The following is a 25,355-nucleotide window of genomic DNA, read 5'->3' as shown; positions in this document are numbered from 1 at the left end:
TTTAGTGGAGACAGGGTTTCACTATGTTGGCCAGGCTGGTCTCGAACTCCTGACCTCAAGTGATCCACATGCCTCAGCCTCCCAAAGTACTGGAATTACAGTCTTGAGCCACTGTGCCCAGCCTTTCTTCTTTATTGAAAGAAAACTGTACTGTCATTTTTAAATCATTAGACAATTGATTTTGTTACCCAAAATCTTCTAGAAAAATGGGATCGTAGATAGGATTGGCAAGACAGTCAAGACAGTTACAACCTTTTATGTCTGCACATGTCTCAAATGGCCTAAAGGTGCTCATTAGCCTTTAAGTTTCCCAGGCAGTCACAAAATTTGTTTGATATAGATTGAACACAGTTCTTAACAAATGCCATAAAAGAATCTTATAGTTTAGTGTACTCTGTTGACGTCTCTCTCAGAACCTGGGGCTTCCTTTGAAGGCTGCTGTTGTTGCTGCTGCTAATACCTCACGCGAAATCCTTTGGACAACTGGAGCCATCTAATTCAAAGGAGGCTGAGGGGTATCCAAGAGTTGTTTCTTGACTGGTAAATACCTAATGCCTTGCCTCCAGGAGGGAGATAGCAGCCTGGTACAATTATGGAAGCAGGCTGAGGCTAGGTGCACCAGAAATCAATTTTCTGCTTAGCTTATCTTTTACATCTTACTTCCTTAACTCGCTGTGTTCCCCTCAAGAGCATTTTCTTAAAAACAAACAAACAAACAAACAAAATCCTGCCTAAGAATCCTAGCCTCAGGACCTGCTATTAGAGGAGTAGACCTAAGGCATGTCGCAATTTAACCAACAGGAATTATCTCCCTTGCTTGTGTTTCAAGAGTGCGCCTGTGTTGAATTTTGGATTACATTGATGAGTATATATTAATTTAGCTTGCTGCGTGCATTACTTAACTCTATAGTTCTCTTTTCTTTGCCTTCTTCTTCCAGTGGTGGAGGAATACTAGAGTTACATATTGTAAACATTATAATAAATTTCATAAACAGTTGATTATGGAAAGAAATGACATATTATTGGTATTTGAGAAAAGTTACTAAAAGTATGATGCACTGGAAGGTCACAATTGCAATCACCTTTTCCCTTCTTGTATGCTTTGGAAATAATTTTATAATCACGTTTATGTCTTTTTGCTCCAGATTTTATAGTGTCCCACCCATCTCTCCTCTTGGCAGCATCTCACTGTGTTTTATGATTGTCGATTGTACCAGACTGGAAATACAACAGATAAGAAACAGAAGCCTATGTTTTTCCCATCTGATATGGGCACTGTTAATTCATAAGAAAGCTGTTTTGCCATTACTAGAGGAAAAAAAAAAATAAATAAAGCAAAGCAAACAGCTGGTTTGATGGAAAAGCTGCCCTAATCCCTGGAGAATGGGAAGTTCAGACGTGATATAAACTGACAGAGGGTGGAAAAATAATCTTCAGGCTGACAATTTAGTGCAGCTATGATGGGCGGGACTGGGTGGCATTTGCCACAGCAGAGAAAACAGGGTATCCTGTGGGTGTACGGCATACTTAGAAAAGGTGACACTGGGAAATAATAATCAGCTTACCAATGTTTATGGTAATGAAAGAGTGACAAGAAATGGAGAACTGAAATTTTGGAATAAAGTTCATATGTAAAGGAGGTTTGCCTGCTTAGGATCTTTCTATGATTATTGTTCTGTCTCAGTTGATATTTTCCTAAACACCAGTAGAGGCCTCCAGACACTTCATTAAGTAAACAAAAGTACCAAGATGCTAACACCATTCACACACAGGGAAGAGCTGACACCCGTCATGTCCACTGACTCTGCAGAGCGCAAATGAAATCTTTGATGATGATTTCAGTGAGAATCACCTATAATTAAGGAAGGTGCTAACCTTTGTGGTAAAACCTGCCCAAATATCCATTAAAAAAATACTTGGTCCAGAATGGAAGGACGTCATGGTCAGTATGATTGTTATTTTAGATCACATTTAACCCAATATCATAATATGAGCATTTTTGTTAGGCTTTCTATAAAGCCTATTTTAGATCACATTTAACTCCATATGGTAATATGAGCATTTTTGTTAACAATTTATTGTGTTGTTAATAACAAGTTGTTTCAAGCTAACTAATATGTTCAGCATTGGAATCAAAAGACCAGAAGGGGAGAAGAACCAAAATGAGGTAATGCCAAGACCCCCAGCCTGAGTTATTTAGCAAGTACTACTTTTCTTCAACACATTTTGAACTGAGTATAATCCTGGTGAAAAAGTTTGCTAAATAGTGACTAGCTGTGACTGCTTTATAGAAAATATAACTAACGTAACTCATAAACAGCTTACTAGTAAGTAGTCTAAGGCACCTATTTTATTTGTGTATATATAAATGCATTTATATGTGTGTTTGCAAATAAGCACCAAGATCTACATGATGACTGTTGACCAACTAACTACATGTTTTAATGAATAATCACAATTGGAATCATCCAAGCTCTACAACACCCCAGGGTGTCTGCAAGTACAGGACAGAAGCTGCCTCCAAGGTAAATCTCCATCAGATTCTGGGTGTCATTGATAAAATTCTCAAAGCATCAGCCCCTTCATAACTGCTTTAAGAAACTCCAGCAGCTTCTTTATATATTTCCCACTTGTTTGGCTATACCTTTAGCTGACAGTATAAATACATTCATTTTGCTGTCACATTAATTGATTTTAGCTAATTAGGAGCATTTTTGGCCCTAATTTGATAAGGAGGTGTGAATGCATTTTTCCCCCACAGCAGGCTTGTTATTTGCTGAAGTATTAGGAGAGTGTTAATTAGGCACAGTTCTTCTGTCACCTTGATGGTTTTTAAGCAGCATTCATCCTATAGACTAAACCGATCAGAGAGGAAGCTGGGTTTCAGCCATGAGTGATAAATGTTGAATTAGGTTAGTTACCTGTGGAATAGAAATCTGAAAGAGGGGATTATGTGTATGACAAAGAAATACCATATTTTTTCTTTCCATTCACAAATGTTCCTCATGGCTGACCTGTGCACCCCCACCTGCATTTCGGACCCTCTCAAGAGGCTGTAGGAATCCTCCTCTGTCTTCAGTCATTGTCATTCTGTCAACCCTCCAGCATCCAGTTGGGTGTTCATCCTGACCCTTCTTAATATTAAAGCAAAAGGCACAGGTTTTGAAAATTCACTGGCCCTGAAGTGTTTGCAGAAGGTCTTTTGAACAGTTTGGACCCTGGGATTTCTTTGTTCAGTCTCTTCTGCTGCAGGCAAAGCTGGGCCGACTGTCTGCTGTCTGCTTGTAGCAGCGAAGCAAAGGGAAACAAACAACAGAGCAGTTTGAAATTCCTGCTAGGAGCTTGTTTGGAGATAGAGCCTCTACAGTGTCTTTTGTTTATTTGTGGAGCTTTTGGTAGGGAAGGGCTGGGATATGCATAAAAAGGAGCTTGAAACAAGTAACCATTTAGGAAAGGAGGAAAAGATGTTTGACAACAGTATTTTTAATTTTAAGGTGGTGAGAAATGCTCGTTTATCTATTGTGAGTCTTCTGTAAAGATATAGTTGCTCTGTGAGGCATGTGATTTGTTTTTTTCTTATAGCTTTACACTAATCATTTAAACATTTGCCTCCCATCCTGCTTGTGACCAATCTATAAATAATAGAAGTAAATAAAATAACCGAATGTCCTCCGGTTTTTCCATTCTACCATTTTGATTCCACAAATCAAATCTTGAATGTTAGTCCCACTACCAAAAGACCAATTTGATTATTACAGTGTTCATTGGAAATATCTGCTGTTGCCTGCTGTTTATAACTATCTTTGAATCATAGAAAATAATAGGATGTAGGGAGGAGCCCTTTAGCAGAATACATGGTTTTCGGAAAGAAGTGAGGAAGTGGAAAGAATATGATATTTGGAGACTCTACCTGTCACTTGCTTATAAACTTCATTACCTGGTCTTAATGAGTCTTAGCTGTTTCCTTTGTAAAATGTAGATAATAATGCCTATCTTCTAGCATAGTTATATATATATATTTTTTTGCCATGCAAGTTTTTACGTAAGTATATTGCATGATATGCAGTTTTGGGGCACAAATGATCCCATCACCTAGGTACTGAGCATAGTAACCAACAGTGAGTTTTTCAACCCTTTCCCTCATGTCTCTTTCACCCCTAATAGTCCCTCGTTTCTATTGTTGCCATCTTTATGTCCATTAGTACCCAGTGTTTAGCTCCCTATTAGTAGTGAGAGTATGTGATATTTGGCTTTCTGTTCCTGCATTAATTCACTTAGGATAATGGCCTCCAGCTGCATCCATGTTGCTGCTAAGGACATTATTTCATTCTTTTTTATGGCTGTGTAGTATTCCGCAGTGTATATGTACCACATTTTCTTCATCTAATCTACCATTGGTGGGCACTTAGGTTGATTCCATGTCTTTGTGAATAGTGCTGTGATGAACATATGAGTGCATGTGTCTTTTTTGGTAAAGCGATACATTTTCTTTTGGATACATACCCAGTAATGAATTGCTGACTTGAATGATAGTTCTATTTCAATTTCTTTGAGAAATTTTCAAACTGCTTTTCACAGTGGTTAAACTAATTTACATTCCCAATAACAACATATAAGCATTCCCTTTTCTCTGCTGCTTCACCAGCATCTGTAATTTTTTGACTTTTTAATGATAACCCATTCTGCTTAGTTTGAGATGGTATCTTGTTGTGGTTTTGATTTGCATTTCTCTGATGATTAGTGATGTTGAGCATTTTTTCATGTTGTTAGCTTCTTTTATGTCTTCTGAGAAGCATCTGTTCATGTCTTTTGTCTGTTATTTTTAATGGGGTTATTTGATTTTTGCTTGTCCAATTGTTTACATTCCTTATAGATTCTAGATATTAGGCCTTTGTCAGATGTGTAGTTTGCAAATATTTTCATCTGTTCTGTAGGTTGTCTGTTGACTGTCTGTTTACTCTGTTGGTAGGGTTTTTTTTTTTTTTTTTTAAATTTTTGAGACAGAGTTTCGCTCTTGTTGCCCAGAATGGAGTGCAATGGTGCGATCTCAGCTCACTGCAAGCTTGACCTCCCAGGTTCTCGCCATTCTCCTGCCTCAGCCTCCCGAGTAGCTGGGACTACAGGTGCCTGGCACCACGCCCGGCTAAATTTTTTTTTTTGTATTTTTAGTAGAGACGGAGCTTCACCGTGTTAGCCAGGGTGGTCTCGATCTGCTGACTTGGTGATCTGCCTGACTTGGCCTCCCAAAGTGCTAGGATTACAGGCCTGAGCCACTGGGCCTGGCCAATAGGTTTTGTTTGCTTTTTCCCCTGCAGAAGTGCTTTAGTTTAATTGGATCCTACTTGTCAGTTATTGATTTTGTTGCAATTGTTTTTGAGGACTTCCAAGGCCATTGTCCAAAATGGTGTTTCCCAGGTTTTCTCCTAAGAGCCTTATAGTTTCCTTATAGTTTGAGGACTTATGTTTAAATCTTTAATCCATCTTGAGTTAATTTTTTTTATATGGTGAAAATATGTGTCCAGTTTCATTCTGCATATGGCTAGCCAGGTATCCCAGCACCATTTATTGAATAGGGAGTCTTTTTCCCATTCTTATTCTGGATGACTGTCAAAGATCAGATGGCTGCAGGTGTGCAGCTTTATTTCAGGATTCTTTTGGCACTTCTTAATTTTAAAACAAAAGTCACAACCATTTAACATTGGTTGTCAAGGAGTAGATAATAAACATTTGCATGTGTAGTATCATCTCATGTATTTATTTGTTTGCTTATGTGATTATTATCCTTTGTCCCTCATTAGTACAAGCTTCATGAGGATAGGTCTGTGTCTTATTCACCACTGTGTCCCCAGCTCTTGGCCTGTGACAGACAATAAATATTTGTTGTATAGTTTGATGAAGTGTCAGCTATTAGGAATCTAATGTTAATATTGTTGTTATCTTTGTGGTTAAAATTCACTAACTAAATAATTTCCAATACAGATGCAAATTATATAAAAACATAAGCGGTATTTCCTAACAGAAAGTTACTGAGTAAATGGAAGGCTGGAAATGAATTCTGTAAACTTCTATGTTAGGAACACAAGAAAAGCAAAGTAAAGCCAAAGGAAATTAAAAAAAGGAAATTCTAAAAATAAGAAATCAAAGAAGTAATGTTTTTGTAACAATCAAACAAAATTTGAGAAACCAATGAAATAGAAAACTAATATGAAACAGAAAATTGACAGCCAAATTAGAGTTATTGAAAAGGCTAATATAATTGATAAATCCTTAATAAAACTGACCAGGAGAAAAGAGAGAAAAAGTTAGCAATTTCAGAAATTAAAAAGTGATTATTAATATGAATACTAACAACATTTAAAAAGACAATATTGAAAAACTTTAGTCATCTACTGTGTCGATGAAGTGGAAAAATTTTATGAAAAACGATACTTACCAAAAGTGATACAGTCTCAATGATCATAGTGTGAATGATCTGTTGAGGAAATTGAATACATCATTATCTTTAGTGATCATTATGAGATCACTAAAGTAGTCATTATTTAGTGCTAATAAGTAAAAATACATAGTCATGCATTGCTTGATGGTAGCAATATGTTCTGAGAAATGCATCATTAAGCAAGTTTGTCAGTGCATGAACATCAAAGAGTATACTAACAAACCTAGATGGTAGAGCCTACTACACACCTAGGCCGGATGATATAGTGTGTTGCTCCTAGTCTACAAACCTGTACAGCATGTTACTGTACTGATTACTGTAGGCAGTTGTAACACAATGGCAAGTGTTTGTGTATCTAATCCTGTCTAAACATAGAAAAGGTACAGTCAAAGTACAGTGTTGTAATCTTATGGGACTACCATTGTTAACCAAAACGTGATGCAGCACATGACTATATTATCATTGTCAATATCCAAAGAATATATTATATGTATTATTAGATATATTATAAGCCATTTTAAAAACCACTTTCACTAAGACATTTTAGGTGGTTTTCAAATTGCTGCCATTCTAAACAGTACCTACATGGGCTCCCTTTAAAATGACTATGGTGTTCTGCTTCTGGCTATCTGTCATACATGTTCCATTCCACCATCACTCCCTGCCAGTTGCACACTATTCACATGACAGTGAGAAATGCCCTCCCAGTACATGCAAGGATGTTACTCATCTGAGAAATCCTTTTTCCCAAGATGGCATTTCATAAGCTTGTTCTAAAATCATGTTCCTAGAGACCATTCCTGTTCAGAAATTTTAGAAAGTCTAGGTTAAAGAAAATTAAAGATTTATTATTTAATTTCCTCTGTATTAACTGAGGAAGCTAGGAAACCATGGGGCAGTTGTTCTAAAACTTTAAAGTAATTAATATTTTGTACATTTTTTACCTAAACACTGTAAGGTGCTCCTTTTGTAAGCATAATTTAAATATTTACTAATGCTCAAAGTTTTCAAGTTTTCTTATTCTAATAGAACCACCAGATTCTGGTTAAGAAGAGACAGAAAAACAAATGTCTGAAAACATATGGGCTCTTCATTTTTCTCAACACTGTACTTTCCTCTAACTGAATGCAGATTAGACTTTCAAAGTATTAGATAGATGTTCATAATTTATTACTTTATAGTTCAAAAGCAAGGGCAAAATTTATTTCTGCAGCACTATGTATGTAAATGAGAGTAAAAGAGGGCAATTCTGAGCTCACTGCAGTGAAATTATTCACGAAAGGAAAACAGAATGGTCCTTCTTCACTGGAGATGCAACATCCACACTCGTGAATGTGGTTGACTCCTTGTACCTCTCTAAGATGGAGATAATAAAGAGATAAATCTGTTGAGTGAATTGCACAAAACAAACCTGGTCAGGGACTCAAACCCTATAAAATTTGATTGGAGTCATGCAGGGAGAGAAAATTCCACCTCAAAATATATGGTAGATGGTATCTTCTTCCTTTAAAATGTTTTGGTAAGATAAGCCAATTCATAACAATGTTCAATGTCACTTTCCCGGGAAAATATGTCTTGGGATATGATTAATTCAGTTGCCTTTTGATAAATAAAAAGTGATCTTGCATCCATTTCATTCTCTTTAATCTGTCATTTTATTCTGGTTTATAGTGAGTCCAATGCTTGGAGGTATAAGACAAAATTTATAAAAACAAAAGGAATAGAGTGGAGACATGTGTCATCATGCATTTTTATTTTTCTATGCTTTTAAGAAAAGTTCTTAATGACTTTGTACTGTAGTACCAAAGTAACATTGAGTAGCCATCATTTGGGGGCAATTTGCTCTGGCAAACTTGCCCACTAACCATAGACATTTGCTAAGGTGTTTATTTTTTTTTCCTCCAAAATTGAAAAGCCACAATAGGATTTTCCTAATGTAGAGGTAGAGCTGCTTTAAGTCCAAAGAAAGGTGACAGTATAGTCGGATACATTCACTGATTGTTTTCTAAATAAAATCTGTGAGAAAAAAATTTAAATGAACATCTGTTTGAAGAATAGAGCTATTAAAGGGAATGTTCTGCACAAACAATATGCCATACAGAATAGTTGTACAAATAATGCTGTGAAATTGTTTAATTAACTCATAAAAGAGGGAATCTAGTAGAGGGAATGTATGTGGTACACTATGGAGCTGTTTGACAGTCTTCAAGAGCAGATGTGATTATGATTATAATTATTTTAGTAAATTGAGCCATAATTTCTCTTTCTGTTGTAAAATAAGGTGAAGTATATTATGAATCCTAAGTAGGACCAACCTTTAGGCATAAATAATTCATGCAAATTCTGACTTTTGTTGGAGCCACAGCATTGCTATCATTTCCTTCTTTTCACTGAGGTGTATCTTTGTAAATACAATGGAGAAGAGCAAGTATTCAATGCGTGGCTCAGAGGTAAAGAGGTTGAATTTTATGTGTGCTTTGTGGAAATGGGTTTCAATATTTTATAGATATATATATATGCCTTTCATCATAGATTTGAATGTCCACAAAGCAAATGTTTTTGCTTCTAGGAAGTACCAGTTACTTATAAAATCATCATATGTAGTGGGCATGGAGTAATTTTATTTGCTTTATTACCAGGAAAATGCAATCAGAGACCTTACATTATTGAACACAAAGGCTACATCAGCAGTTTTGTGTGTGTGAGGTCAACCAGTGTTACTTGAAGTAGATTCATTGACCATATATTACATATTAAGTTTGTTTAATATTATTATGCAAATTTATCAGATGTGTGCAACTCCATTATTTTTCGTCCTTTCCATTTCGGAGATTGCATAATTTTATATTCATAACTTTAGTTAGTAATTACAGGAATTTTAGGTTTTCTGTGTATTGCCTTTATCACTCTTATTAACTGAAATTACTCCTGGAAGGAAATTAATCAGACAAATTAGTATGCTTATTCATGAAACCTAGATTATCGTAAACCCTAAGATTAAGACTAATGAAACAATCACTTACTTAATCATTAATGAAAATAGGAATATTGCTCAGATATCTGACAGTAAGCGTAACAAGCTTTGGAAGTAGACAAATGAATGTGTTTTTTTTGACTGCTCTTTCATGAAAGCAAGATTATTATCACTTGCTGGGAGTTTTGCTCTCATATGCAACATTTTCCCTAGGAAAAAGTCTCTTCTTACTAGTAAAAAGAGAAATCCTATTTCTCCAGTAGATACCTCTCCATGAAACTTAAGCTATTCTGACTCTTACATTTCAAAATTTAAGATATATATGAAAGTATTCATAAGCCGAGGTTATATACACTTATTATGGGCACAATTCTTCTGACACTTTATAACAATAAACACTGTGACCTCAGAAAATCTGAAACAGGTCTCAATTAATTTAGAAAGTTTATTTTGCCAAGGTTGAGGACCCATCCGTGACACAGCCTCAGGAAGTTTTGACAACATATGCCCAAGGTGGTCAGGGCACAGCTTGGTTTATACATTTTAGGGAGACAGGAGACATGAATCAATATATGTAAGAAGTACGTTCCTTGGGTCTGGAAAGGTGGGACAACTTGAAGGAAAGGTAGGAAGACCAGAAGACTGGAGGAGGCTTCCAGGTCACAGATAGGTGATACACAAGCGGTTACTACATTCTTTTGAGTTTCTGATTAGCCTTTCCAAGGGAGGTAAATCAGATATGCATCTATCTCGGTGAGCAGAAGGGTGACTTTGAATAGAACAGGAGACAGATTTGCCCTAAGAAGTTTTCAGCTTGAGTTTTCCTTAGTGATTTCGGGAGTCCACAATATTTTCCTTTCATAACAGTGTACTAGAAGTAAAATTATTCAGTCAAGACATTTTTTAAAAGGAAATTTAAAATTTTTAATCTAAGTTAATAGCATATTTTAAAAAGCAAAATATGCAACAAGGTTAGCATGAAAAATCCACAATCTTCTTCTCTGTATGTCATTTCAACCAACTTTTTGGTGCCCAGAAACAATTATTATTCAATTGTTTCTCCGTTAAGTTTTCCTGATGGTTGCCATGATTTTGGGCTGCTTTTCTTGTTTCTAAACTTTAGATGCTACCAGAAAGTTAGTGACTTTCTGCTATAATAGCTGAAGATATTATTCAAAGCACTTTCCACATCCTGTTCTATTTCTAAAAAAGCTCTGGATTAATAACTTTATTACCTGATTTAAACATTATATTTAAAATATCAAAAATGCCTTGTTCTATCAAATCCAGACACCATCTCTTGATTCTCCACATTGTAAGATGAGAATATCAGCATTCCTAACATTTCCTTACCCTGCTTTCCCTCATATTTGGGTCACTGAAAACAATTTAAGACACCCAGTTAGATTTGAATTTCAGATAAACAACTAATTTTTTAGATAAGTATGTCTTAATTTTGTATGGCATACACTTACATTCAAATATTTTCATTTGGAAAATAATAAATAGATAAGCAATACTTGATGAATTACACCTAAGAAGAATTTCTTTGGAGGTATGTTAAAAACAAGTCCACCAATTCATGTTGCATAACTCCCAAAGTCTTAGGATATTTTAGATACTTCTAAACTGAGCTTAGACACTGAAGCCAAAATCCAGAAGACTGGTGGAAAGTTCTATATAAGGAGGAAGTAGACTCTCAGATTATTTCCCCAAGCTTTCGCAATTAGGTAGAATTCTAAGTCCCACCCTAGCAGAGAAAAAAAGTTCCTCTTTCTTTTTTGCAAAGTCAGTACAGGGAGGCTTTTATTGCAGGGACAGCAGACAAAGCTAAGGGCAAGGTGTCACCCTGAATTTGAAAGAAGACTGAATAAAAGTCTGTTCTGTCTGGAGAGTCCCATTTTCCTTTTTCACTATCAGGATGCTGATGGCAGCATAATTTAGCAGGAGGGTTCCTAGCCTTACCTCAGAAGATTGGGTCAAATAAAAAAGCTTATAAAAACTGTCAATGGAACTCCTCAAGTGAAATAGCATGGTCCCTACCTTATCACTCATGGAGAGACCTATCAATCCACAACTTTTGTTACCCAAGCAGAGTTTTCGATTCTTTTTCTATTTTTTTTTTTAAGGACTACATTCTTAAATATAGATTGCTGGCCAGGGAAAACCAGACACTTCAAGCCTCTAATATGAAAGACAAACTCCAAAATTTAAAAGTGGAAAAGGAGGACTCAGAGGAAACAAAGTTCATAAAAGAATAAAACTTAAAAAACAAATGAACTACAATTAAAGTTATCAGTAAGATAAGATACTGCATTCAAAACAAGAACAGGATCTTTTAACAAGAGAGCATTCTTGAGCAAGATAGATCTCTTGCATACTACATGCAGGCTAAGCGAAACCTTCAAATCAATTAGAAGTTTAGAATATATGTATTTGAGGTAATCTTCCCAGAAGAAGAATCAAAAGACAAAAAATAAATTTGGAGGAAAACTTAGGAAAATAATATTTTTCATAAAGATACAACTGAATAATATGAATTCCAAAAAAGAAACCAAAAAATCAAAGGAGAAAAGTTTTCGAAGAAGTAATATATTTCCTACAATTGATGAACACAAGTTTTTAGACTGAAAGAGTTTACCAGGAGTTTAGGAAGAAACAAAAAATCCATGAAAAATACCAATACTAGAGAAATGGATCATGAAATGTCAAAACATCAAGGAAGAAGAAAATAAATCTTTAAAGTTCTGAGAAACAGAGAAGGAAAGAGGAGGGGGAGAGAGAGAAATAAATAGAGAAAGAGAAGGAGAAAAAAGAGGTGGAGGAGAGAATCATATCAATTCAAGTATGAATAGCGTTAGCTTTTCAACAGAAATATTGAAACTTAGAAAACAGTAGAGCAATGTTTAAAAATCTTGAGGGGAAATAATTTTCAACCTGGAATACCATATTCAGATAAATTATCAATAAAGGGTAAAGGCAGAGGCTAGGTGCGGTGGCTCACACCTGTAATTCCAGCACTTTGGGAGGCCAAGGTGGGCAGATCACGAGGTTGAGAGATCCAGACCATCCTGGCCAACATGATGAATCCCCATCTCTACTAAAAATACAAAAATTAGCTGGGTGTGGTAATGCACGCCTGTAGACCCAGCTACTCAGGAGGCTGAGGCAGGAGAATCACTTGAATCTGAGAGGCGGAGGTTGCAGTGAGCCGAGATCACCCTACTGCACTCCAGCCTGGGTGACACAGCGAGACTCAATCTCAAAAAAAAAAAAAAAAACAAACAAACAACAAAAAAAAGTGGCAGAAATGAAAACTTTTCAGTCATTCAACATCTCAAAAATGTACTTAGCATACAACCTTTTCCAGGACACCATTGAAAGATGTGCTAGCAACAAAATGAAATAAACCAAGAAAGAGTGAAACATGGGATCCGAAATACACAGACAAAACAGAAGGAAGAGGAAGAGAATTTCCAGAATAATGATGAAAGAAAATCTGAGGAAAACAATGTTTTAGCAAGTCCAAATTGGAACAAGGGAGAATATTCTAGTAGGTATTGAAAGCTTATCTGTTAACTAGCTTGATTTAGCCATTCCACACTGTATACATATTTCAAAACATCATGTTGTACACTATGAATATATATAATTTTTTATTTGTCAATTTAAATAATTATTTTTTAAAAAGAAAGCTTACATGATTTGTGTGACCCTCATAGTTAAGGTATACTTTTAAAGTTCTGTTTGAAAATTTGTGAATGAATTAGTGTTACTTTAAAGCAAAATGAAATTTAAAAAAAAATGCAATTACTAACTCTAAGACAAATAAAATGTTGGCCACGTGGGGTGGCTCATGCCTGTAATCTCAGCACCTTGGAAGGCTGCGATGGGCAAATCACTTGAAGTCAGGAGGTCAAGACCAGCCTGGCCAACCTGGTGAAACCCCATCTCTACCAAAAATACAAAAAAATTAGCTGGGTGTGATGGCACATGCTTGTAATCCCAACCACTTGGGAGGCTGAGGCAGAAGAATCACTTGAACCCAGGAGGTAGAAGTGATAGTGAGCCGATATCAAGCCACTGCTCTCCAGCCTGGGTGACAGAATAAGACTGTCTCAAAAAAAAAAGTTTATAACAAAGGAAATACATACATAGTATGTTGTCTGTATGAGCTATAAAATATTTATAGAAATGACCGGGTGTGGTGGCTCACACCTGTAGGTGGGTGGATCACGAGGTCAGGAGTTCAAGACCAGCCTGGCCAAGATGGCGAAACCCTGTCACTACTAAAAATACAAAAATTAGCCGGGCATGGTGGTGGGTGCCTATAATCCCAGCTACCTGGGAGGCTGAGGCAGACAATTGCTTGAACCTGGGAGGTGGAGGTTGCAGTGGGCCGAGATCGTGCCACTGCGCTCCAGCCTTGGTAACAGAGCAAGACTCCATCTCAAGAAAAAAAGCATTTATAGAAATGATTATATATTAAATACTAATTTGATAAAATGATGATATAACTAGATTGAAAAAATGTTGAGAAGGTCAGAGAGAGGGAGAGATAAAAGTGAAAGTTTGCGTAACAGAATCAAATCCTCCTCTTGCATTATTGAAAGGCCTTAGACAATATAAAAAAAACTGAAAAATCAAGATATAGGTACATATTTTGTTTGTAAAGAAGAGGCATAACGTGGTTTGGATATGTGTCCCCTCCAAATCTCATGATGAGATGTGATCCCCAATGTTAAAGGTGTGGTCTAGTGGGAGATACTGGATCGTGGGAGTGTATACCTCATCAGTAGCTTAGTGCCATCCCCTCGGTGATGAGTGAGTTCTTGCTCAGTTAGTTCATGCAAGATCTGTTCATTTAGAAGAGCTTGGGACCATTCCCTTCTCTCTTTCACTCCCTATCTCAGCATGTGTTACATCTGCTCCCCCTTCACCCTCCTCCATGATTATAAGCTTCCTGAGGCCCTCACCAGGAGCAGATACCAGCACTGTGTTTCCTGTACAGCCTACAGAACCACGTGCCAAAATAAACCTCTTTTCTTTATAAATTACCCGGTCTCAGGTATTCCTTTATAGCAATGCAAATGGACTAACACAAACTGAATGCCAGAAAAAAACAACTCCAACAAAGAAAATGATAGCTTGTGCTAATCAGGACTAGGGATAAGAGAGGGGTAGAGCAGAAGTCAACTTTTTTTCTTTTGTTACCTGTAAAGGTATTTGACATTTATTATTTTATATACATTAAAATAATATATATATAATATATAACATACAATATATAATATAAATGAACAAATAGATGGAAGTATTACATATTCCTTTTTTTATAGAAAAGGAGAAAAGAAACCAATTAAGCCATAAAAACCCAGTAAAATAAAGCATCAGAGTAGCTCCAAGTGTGGACACATGGACATTTTATAGCTATCTGGAACAATTCATAGTATAATTTGCAAGCTTATTAGAAACATGAGGTGAGCCATAGACAAGGCAGGCTTCTTCTTTGTGTTCACAGCCCTAAAGCTTTTGAGGGGAGCTGCAACAGGCTCATATGACAGATCCCTGTTGGGAGCAGAGAGGCACCACAAGGCTATTGTGGTAATAGCCATAGACACTCATGACCCAGAGGTTGATGCATTGCCGCCGCCTCCTCCTCCTCCTCCTTTTTTTGTTGTTGTTTTTGTTTTTTGAGACAGGGTCTGGCTCTCTCCATCACACCTGACCTATTGCATCCTTCTTGGACACTGTTTTAAGAGCCTGGAAAATATACCACTACCAAAATAAGAATGACATTGTGACACTTTGCAGACTGACATTGTGACACTTTGCAGACCAGGGCAATTCTTTTGACTTCCACCATCTGAAGTGATCATCAAACATCATAGAAAGACCTAGCTTGGGGCTGACTCAAGCCTGTAATCCCAGAACTTTGAGAAGCTGAGGCAGGAGGTTTCTTGAGGCCAGGAATTCATGACCAGCCTGGGCAACAACAAAGTGAGACCTTGTCTCTAAAGAAAAAAAAATTAAAAATTAGCCAAGTGTCATGATGTGCTCCTGTAGTGTCAGCTACTTGGGAGGCTGTGGGAGGGTCTTTTGAGCCTACAGAGAGCTATGATTGCACCACTGCACTCCAGCCTGGGAGACAGAACAATATCTCATCTCTAAAACAAACAAACAAATTAACAAACAGAAAATAGAACTGGTTTTCTTTGGAAAAGCTTTGAAGGCAAATAAAAATCAGAAGGAAGAGAAGAGGGGGAAAAAAAATCCTGTATTTTGTTATGACATAGGCCCTGTTTAAGACACTTACACATATACTATGTCACACATATATTTTGAGTCAATAGGAATTAAATATAGTTACTTACATATAGCAAAGAAAAGTCATAGATTTCCAGGAGCTATCATAGCTTTTATAGGCATGTGCCTAGCCCAATAGGATTCAATTTTTTATAGGTTTAGTAGGACATCACTAACAATGTAGAGGTAAGCTACACTAACAAAATTATGGGTCCAAATCAAGGATGATAATGGTTTCACTGTACTTTGCCAGTGTCATACCACATTTGGAGTGCTGTGGGATTTGGATGTCATATGGGGACACAAGCTGACTGAAAAACAATGACTGAGGAGAACCAAACCCAGACTGTATAAGGAATAGGTGAAAGGACCAAGGCTTTAGGCCTGGAGGAAGAGAGGGCTTACTACCGCACGTTATGGCTATCTTGCCATATTTTAAGTACTCCTAATGTAGGAAAAAGAATGGATTCCTTCTAGATTGTTCCTGAGATTGGAACTGGTACATGGATAGAAGTTATAGGAGGCATTCAACAGAAGTATTTTCTAATAGGTAGGGAATGATAGAATATCATGTCTCACAAATTACTGATCCTTCATTGGAAGTGTTCAAGGAACAACCAGATTATCCTCAATTAAGCACTTTAAGAGAGGATTCTTGCATTGGAATTGAAGTTGGACCAGTTTGGATTTAAAGTCTAATAAAGGTCTAATACTCTTAAGTTTTTAGATACATCAATCTTGAAATTCAGTCTCCAAATACTGATTATACAATAAATAAACATTGGCAGCTTTCTATGTGTCGGGAAACAAGAGACATTGTTCCTGCCTAGTGAAGCATTACATCCAGCAGAGGGAATAAGAATTAGGCAGATGATTGGATAAATAATTGTAATTGTAATAAGCATGATGCAGAAATAAAGATTATATGGCAACATATTACACAGGCTCTAATATAGGTTGGAGGGTAAGGGAAGGCTTCTTTAAGAAAGTCATGTTTAAGTGTAGACCCAAAGGATGAGTTAGCTACTAGGAAACTACTTTTGATTCAGTGTCAAGGTCTAGATAAGTGTCTTTTATTAGAAAATGGCACATATTGAAAAAGAATTCTGCCTTAGCATTCAACCAGTCTTGAAATGTCCTTGAACACCTCCCATACTTATTGACATTAACTATTGGTATGCTATTAGTATTGGCTGAAGGTTGATTTTCTTCTTTATGGGAAGTTTTCCTTTGCTTACAACCCAGTCAATTTGCTCTGAATTTATACTTTGGGTCCTTTTAGTTTGAGTGAGTGAATTGTGGTGTTGTTATTGTTGGCTCTGACTGATACCAGGACTCACTATTCTATACTTGTAGGCACCCAAAAGTGTCAGATTCTGAATTATAGTCACAGAGGTAAGTGAAGTTGCTTTTTTGCCCTTGACTTTAGAGCTCAAAAGACTGTTTAAATGCCACTTGAAAAACAAAGAAGTGAGTGAAGAATGGCTCTGGGAGTAAATGAACTCATCCTTCTCCCGAGCATATTTCAAAAACCTACAGAGAGAAATCTTCTATCTAAATTAAAGACGGACCCTCATGAAACCTCAAAGAGATCTGATGATATAAAAGGAGTATACAGGGCTTATGAAGTGCCGGTGGATAATTACAATCTGAGATTTATTGGTGACCACTCTTGTGTCAGTGAAAGGTTGGCTGACCAGATAAAACCAGGCATTGGCTAGAGGGAGGACTCTTGAACCACTCAATCTTTTGAAATTTCTAAGGAGTTTTCCAAGGGGAAAATCAGCATTCACATGCTATGTAGGAAGATCTTTACATACAGCAAATGGATTCAGCTGGGTTAGGTTGCTTCACTTGACAACGTCCAATTCAGTATCTGAGAAATGTCGTCATGCTTTAGGTCTTAGGGATATCCATCGTGCCTACTAAGAGTGAAATGAGCATTTCTATGTCTACAAGGCATGTTATTGAATCCATCATGTTAGTTATCTTCAGATCAATTAAGGAATATAACATTGGCATTTAACATGGATCAAATCAAAGACCATGTAATCAGTGTCACCTAAAATATGATTATGAGGACAGTTTTGAATGAAGTTGTAGTTTTCATAGTGTGAGTCATGGTAAAACACTAAGATGGTGGCTTTTGTTTAACACTTGTTAATAGTGAGGCTACTAAGATGCTATGAGCATGTAGTAATCACCTGGGTCTTTTCCTTATCATAATGGCTCTATCTTCTAGTTGATACTAGATCTGTAGACCAAGTAGATTGTGACTATGGCAGGTAAATGGATGAATTTAGGGGTGAAAATTATGAGCATACTTTTAAGGAATAGTTAGGTAATCAAGACTAAAATTTTCAGAATGGGAACTTTTGTTGGTCAATATGCCTGTACACTGAAATGTATCTTTGGGCTTTCAGAAGCATGGTATAATTTCTTCCTCAAAGATCTGCTTGCTATGTTACATGGGTACAGAGCCATGGGAGTGAAGATGACAACCGTAAGAAAGAGACAAAAGAATCTGGCAGCAAAATCAACCCCAGCAAAACAAAGTGGAAATTATAGAAATTAATAAATGGAATGAAATTATATTGCTCAAGTTCTTCAGTTTCTAAATAGGCTTTTATATTCCATGAAATTACTTTACAGTTTTAACTTTTTATTGTACTTTTATCCAAGAGGCTTTGGCTGGAAGTATGCCCTGATAGGTCTAATGTTAATCATTTGAATTCTTCTGCATAACTTTCAGGTTTGGTTACTCACTGATTGACTTTTCAAACTTAAATGAATAGTTGAAAGAATAAGGCAAATTGTATTTTTTTTCTTTTTCTTTTTTTTTTTTTTTTTTTTTACCAGACATTCTTTTCATTATGGTACTATGTGCTATGATGTCCTTGGGCAAGGAAACATTGCCTTGATATTTCACCAGAGTAAAATAATTATTGATTAGGCATTATTGATTTCTCAATTTCTGCAAGGAATTTGAGCTTCATTCTTGAGGAAAGAGGTGACAGAAAAAAAAAACAATATTATATAAATGAGGTTTCTGAGTCAAAGATTAGGTTCATGCAAGGATCCCTATTTTAATTTTTTATTGAGTGTCCAAATTAATGTCAATGTAACAGAATTCAAAGGCAAAGATAAAAGTCCACAGGCTCAATTCTAGCTACAGCACATGTCAGTAGTGAAGTGTCTGCTATGTGGAAAGACTGAGAAAGTGTCTTAATCAAAATTTCTACAAATCTTTGATATCTGCTTATTTATTTTCTGCAGAACAGGAGCCTCTTCATGTTTGATGTCCCAGAAGCAAGGGCCTGTTTCTGTTGAGTTTGATTATAGAAGAGAGGTTTTCTCCCAGGGAGCTCAGCTGGATGTATCCTGCTTGCTGCCTTAGTTTCTTTTATGGAAGGAGATAAAGGAGGAAGAAGACTACATTATAGAATTGGTAGTTGTTTGTAGTGCTGGCAGAGTCTCAAATGATATTTGTTCTGTTACAGTCACTTCCAACCAAAGGATTCATTTTTGCAGCAGATGAAAGATGGACAGCATGCAAATGCTTGGATTACACACATTCCAATTTTTTGAAATTCCATGCATTGGTGTCTGTTATATGTGTTGCTTTTCGATATATTTTGCTGCTGTTACATGGGTGCTTACTTAGAACAATTAGTAAGAAAAACCAACAGGATTTGTTTGTAGTCCTTACCAAATATTTGAATAGGAGTCAGGTGACTATTAGAGTGGGAACAAAAAGTGCAGAAGTTTAGGATTTGGCCTTGTTTCAAAAACTGTTAAGTTTTAATGACTCTGATAATATGTTCAGTCTCTTAAAGGTTATGGGGCTGACATTTTCCACTTTTTTATGGAAAGAGAATTAGATTAATTGTTAGGGTATGTCACTGGGGAACTTTTGCTTAAGGGCTACTTTTGAGTTTATTCCTGGAAAGGAATGAAATTGGCAGAAACAAGGTCAGTTTTCTATTATGTCTGATGACTGTTTCCAGGAAAGTTTTGTTAGCCAAACCACATGGATTCTTGGTCTCTATTGTAAATTGCCAAAAGGGACATCCACCCACGGAAATTGTTACACTTTCTTTTTAAATATTGGCATCTGTAAGCTCCTCATGGTAAGAGGAGTAAAATTTTGAGAAGTCTGAAAAGATATAACTCCTGAGATCCAGCAAATGAAAAACACTGTCTTTCTTAAGTGGAAGGTCTATCCCCATTGGATATGCTAGAAGGTTGGAAAATCATTCTCGAAATGAGAGAGACTTTGTGGAGGTGACTCAGCCTTCATAATGGTCTCTGATGAAGCTGGACTTCATATTTTATAATATATTCTAATTTAAAATGATACTCTCAACAAATCAGCCATTTATATAGTCGTTTAACACCTGAGACATTACAATTAAAATAAGAACGGTATTAACGGTGCTGCAGCCGCTGCCGCCGATTCTGGATCTCATTGCCGCATGTCCCCGACGACCGCCTGACGTGCATTCCCGATTCCTTTTGGTTCCAAGTCCAATATGGCAACTCTCAAGGATGATTCATAATCTTCTAAAGGAAGAAGAGACCCCCCAGAATAAGATTACAGTTGTTGGGGTTGGTGCTGTTGGCATGGCCTGTGCCATCAGTATCTTAATGAAGGACTTGGCAGATGAACTTGCTCTTGTTGATGTCATCAAAGACAAATTGAAGGGAGAGATGATGGATCTCCAACATGGCATCCTTTTCCTTAGAATACCAAAGATCGTCTCTGGCAAAGACTATAGTGTAACTGCAAACTCCAAGCTGGTCCTTATCACGGCTGGGGCACATCAACAAGAGGGAGAAAGCCGTCTCAATTTGGTCCAGTGTAAAGTGAACATCTTTAGATTCATCGTTCCTAATGTTGGAAAATATAGGCCGAACTGCAAGTTGCTTATTGTTTCAAATCCAGTGGATATCTTGACCTACGTGGCTTGGAAGATAAGTGGTTTTCCCAAAAACCGTGTTATTGGAAGTGCTTGCAATCTGGATTCAGCCAGATTCCGTTGCCTGATGGGGGAAAGGCTGGGAGTTCACCCATTAAGTTGTTATGGGTGGGGAACATGGAGATTCCAGTGTGCCTGTATGGAGTGGAATGAATGTTGCTGGTGTCTCCCTGAAGACTCTGCACCCAGATTTAGGGACTGATAAAGATAAGGAACAGTGGAAAGAGGTTCACAAGCAGGTGGCTGAGAGTGCTTATGAGGTGATCAAACTCAAAGGCTACACATCCTGGGTCATTGGACTCTCTGTAGCAGGTTTGACAGAGAGTATAATGAAGAATCTTAGGTGGGTGCACCCAGTTTCCACCATGTTTAAGGGTCTCTATGGAATAAAGGATGATGTCTTCCTTAGTGTTCCTTGTATTTTGGGACAGAATGGAATCTCAGACCTTGTGAAGGTGACTCTGACTCCTGAGGAAGAGGCCCGTTTGAAGAAGGGTGCAGATACACTTTGGGGGATCCAAAAAGAGCTGCAATTTTAAAGTCTTCTGATGTCATAGATTTCACTGTCTAGGCTACAACAGGATTCTAGTTGGAGGTTGTGCATGTTGTCCTTTTTATCTGATCTGTGATTAAAGCAGTAATATTTTAAGATGGACTGGGAAAAGCATTAACTCCTGAAGTTAGAAATAGGAATGGTTTGTAAAATCTACAGTTATATCCTGATGCTAGATGGTATTAATCTTGTGTAGTCCTAAACTGGTTAGTGTGAAATAGTTCTGATGCACCACTGCCGACTCTGTATGTGCTGCATTTGGCCCTTGAGCCAGGTGGATGTTTACTGTGTGTTATATAATTTCCTGGCTCCTTCACTGAACATGCCTAGTCCAACATTTTTTCCCAGTCAGTCACATCCTGGGATCCAGTGTATAAATCCAATATCATATGTCTTGTGCATAATTGTTCCAAAGGATCTTATTTTGTGAACTATATATATCAGTAGTGTACATTACCATATAACATAAAAAGATCTACATATAAACAATGCAACCAACTATCCAAGTGTTATACCAACTAAAACCCCCAATAAACCTTGAACAGTGAAAACAAATGGCATTAACTAATTCATGTATTTATTTCATGCAACAAATATTTATTGAGCACCTGGCAAGGGGCAGAAACAGTGAGAAAAGTGATCAAGATAAAAATATCTCTACTTACATGATACTTTCACCTTAATGAAGTAATACATTATGGGAAAATGTGTTTTTTAATGTTATACTTTATATTTCAAAAGGGAAGTATTTGGATAACTTCAGCAGATCTTGCAATCATGATATTTTTGTATTGCTTGGAATATACTCTTGTTGATTCCTGCATGTTCTTCATTTTTGCAAACTTGTGATAACATAAAGCCTTTTTGAGACAGGTGGCAGACTTTGCCTAACGTTAGTCTTGAATGCAATAATGTTAACTTACTTACAAAAGATTTAACTTAAGGATGCGACTCACTTGCAGTACTAATTGGATTTCTTTCCTGACCCAGTGAAATTGAGAATTTACTAGATACTCATGATTATAAAAAGGTATATCAGCCTGTTCTTTAAATATTATATTATCCCTTTTGTGGAGATACAATCAGGCATTTTGTATCTACTCATTGTGGACATTCTTACTAATAAATCTGAAACTTATTAGTCAAATAGTTGACACAATTAATTTGTTTAGGTCTCAAAAGAAAGGCAAAGTTTTGATAGTTTGCAGAGCATTTTAGCATTATTGGTCATTAATTGCCAGATGTTATTACTCTTGAAAACACATGTGACCACGGCTATTAGCATATAATATATTGTACTTCTAGTTTATTTTTATGATGCTGTTTAAAAAACACACAATTTACATGTATGAGTTCAAAGTGAGATAACAATTCTGACAATTATATGGTGCCTGCAACTAGAGTAAGCCAGATATTCTCCATGTTATACTACATAAATGAGTCTTCGATTACTTGTTACCTCTGATGCTACTAATTACTGAAATGAAATATCAAAAGTTGTGAATATTTAATCTTTAAGACAAATTAGAAGAATTCAAGGCTATCCATATAATATCACTAATTACTATACATTATGCCTTATGATGTATTTCTTGAAGAGGCAGAAGTGAAACTGTTTATAAACCTGGGAATGCCTATGGGAGTGCATGTATATATGACTTGCATTTGTCCTGTGTATATGGTGGATACTCATATGATAGCCTTTAGTCCAGGCAGACCTTGGCCTGGCCCAAATCTTAGTCTAGTACTAAATGATCTGCTTCTCTGACTGTCCTACAGCCTCTACCTCCACCAACATATTTTCATCTCATATTGTTCTGACAAATATATTTCAATTATTTTCATTAAATATTCAGATTCAGAGTTTAAAATTTAATTATTTAAATTAAAGAGTTTAAAAATGTATTTTTATTAACTAGTCAGATTCAGAGTTAAAAATGCCCCTTACAAACAAAACCCACTTAATTTGCAAATTTCAAACCTTGTATATGTCTGTTTTTCAGTCACCTTATTTACCTCTTGACTTAAATATATATCAATTTTTTTTGTACAACGGTCCTTGCCTTTATTGTAAGCTGCTGCAAATCCCTTTGGGGAAGAGGTTATTTATGATTTGTAGCAGCAGTCAGAGTCTAGTCAGGAAAACATACAGTACTCTAGGTATTTCAAATAGAGGGCCTTTTTCCAGGCAATTAGTAACACAGGTGAAAAAAGAACTAGAAAGCCAAACAAAGAACAGAGGAAACCCAAGAATTTGCAGCAGCAGGAAGTAGCTACCATGCCTAGGTCTGAAGGGTGAAAATGCACGGAGGGGGTGGTTTACCAGAATCCAGGTGCCAAAGCCATCTGGCAAACCTGTCTAGTGGAATCTGAAGCAATGCAGGTTGCCAGAATTTCTTGTTGGGAACGGAGAGAGGAAAATATCCTGATTTCTCCCGTCTTCCCATCATCCCCTTCCCTAACTCCCTAATCAATTTCCAGTACCTCCTTTTGACAAAGTCTGGCAAGAAACTAGCACACACAGAGTCTTGCTGGGGTCAACTGTGATGTGACACAGAACAGAGCAGAGGAAGACTAAGAAATGGTTCTGTAAGCAAACAGGACAAAGACAAAGATATGGGTCAAGCAATCAAGACAAATAATCTTTTATTCATATTCATGGTATCCCCCAGAGAAAATAAACTGATAATTGCTAATAAAAAAAACAAGCACTGTATTCCTTGATTAGCTTGATTCCTTTGATTAGATTACAACAATCTTGTAGTCTCAAATTATTAACAGGTAAACAATAGGTTTTATTTACCTACTTTTTAATACAGCATCTCTTAGCTGAACATAAAACCCAGAGAATGTATTCCGGCGGAAACTGTGTTAATTTTTTTTCTTCTGAAGATGTTTGAAGAAAAGTTACAGAGGTATTTGTTTAAGCAGTCTAAATATAATTCTACTTAGAATCCAGTTGATCTTCACAGATGGTCATTCTAGCACTATAAATGTATGTTATATCCACTAATATAAGTTTGTAATTTGATGATTCTTAGATCTTTACATCTAGATAGGAATCAATTAGATAGACCTAAAGGAGTTAGAAAGTATTCCGAAAAATAAAGAAGTATATATGAAATAAGTCTGGATTTGTTACCTTCTTAATACAATGTAACCTGTCCAGAGATTTCCAGAATGAAAAACATAAAGTTGGAATGACTTTCAGTACTTATTTTTAGGAAAAACATATCTCTTATTAGTTTAATAAGAAAAGATTTATTCTATAAAATATGATATACTGAGTTTTTATGAAGTTTGAATGATTAAAATTAAGCCTTGGCTGGATTTCATCAAATTCAGTGCGGAGCTTTGGAGACTCATTGAACAGTTCTTTCCTTAGATAATTACCTTGCTTAGAAGTGCTTCCTGTCCAGACAGAATTCCCGATTTTTTTCACTTATTAAGAGAAGTCGGTGCCTTCACACCTTTATAAATGGAGTAAAGCATGAATACATTTTCTAGGAAGAGTGATCTTGTTTATTGAAATCAAACTATTTTAACTAGAATTATAGTAAGAAAAATTCCAACCACAGTGATATTTAAAATGGTTTTATTCTCTCTCTTTCTTAGCTTTTTTCCATCTCTTTTTGTAAGTCATATACACTCGAACAAACTAATAATAATAGTAAGATCTAGTTTCGAGATAGTGGACTGCAACATTGAAGTCTATAAACTTCTTTGCAAAGAAAAATGTTTCTTGGCATTAAAAGTTTTTCTGCTCAGCCTCTGGAGTAGCTGGGACTACAGGCGCCCGCCACGTCGCCTGGCTAGTTTTTTGTTTTTTTTAGTAGAGACGGGGTTTCACCGTGTTACCCAGGATGGTCTCGATTTCCTGACCTCGTGATCCGCCCGTCTCGGCCTCCCAAAGTGCTGGGATTACAGGCTTGAGCCACCGCGCCCAGCCTTCAGGTTAAAAAGACTGAGAACTTCTGAAGATGGCCGAATAGGAACAGCTCCAGTCTCCAACTCCCAGCGCGAAGGACACAGAAGACCGGTGATTTCTGCATTTTCAACTGAGGTACTAGGGTCATCTCACTAGTGAGTGCCGGACAATCGGTGCTG

The 25,355-nt window shown here is 36.6% G+C and overlaps 1 protein-coding gene, 1 long non-coding RNA gene and 1 pseudogene across 3 annotated transcripts in view; 2 read left to right on the top strand and 1 right to left on the bottom strand.

Moving 5' to 3' along the window:
• The window catches only part of LOC105512583, a 260,565-nt gene that overhangs the window by 203,818 nt on the left and 31,392 nt on the right, over window positions 1–25,355 (top strand). The gene's annotated exons all lie outside the window — the stretch shown is intronic.
• Window positions 18,804–25,355, bottom strand: part of LOC105512584 — a 41,336-nt gene continuing 34,784 nt past the window's right edge. Inside the window, exon 2 of the long non-coding RNA XR_001001877.1 lies at window positions 18,804–19,116. This is a non-coding gene — a long non-coding RNA (uncharacterized LOC105512584). The remainder of the gene's footprint in view (window positions 19,117–25,355) is intronic.
• Window positions 20,156–21,802, top strand: LOC105512582 (annotated as a pseudogene). The gene has a single exon (XR_001001876.1). The product of XR_001001876.1 is annotated as an L-lactate dehydrogenase A chain-like (transcript).

Source organism: Colobus angolensis, unplaced genomic scaffold (genome assembly GCF_000951035.1).
Source record: "Colobus angolensis palliatus isolate OR3802 unplaced genomic scaffold, Cang.pa_1.0 Scaffold215, whole genome shotgun sequence".
NCBI classification, from domain to species: Eukaryota; Metazoa; Chordata; class Mammalia; order Primates; family Cercopithecidae; genus Colobus; species Colobus angolensis.
This window is presented reverse-complemented; position numbering and strand designations above follow the sequence as displayed.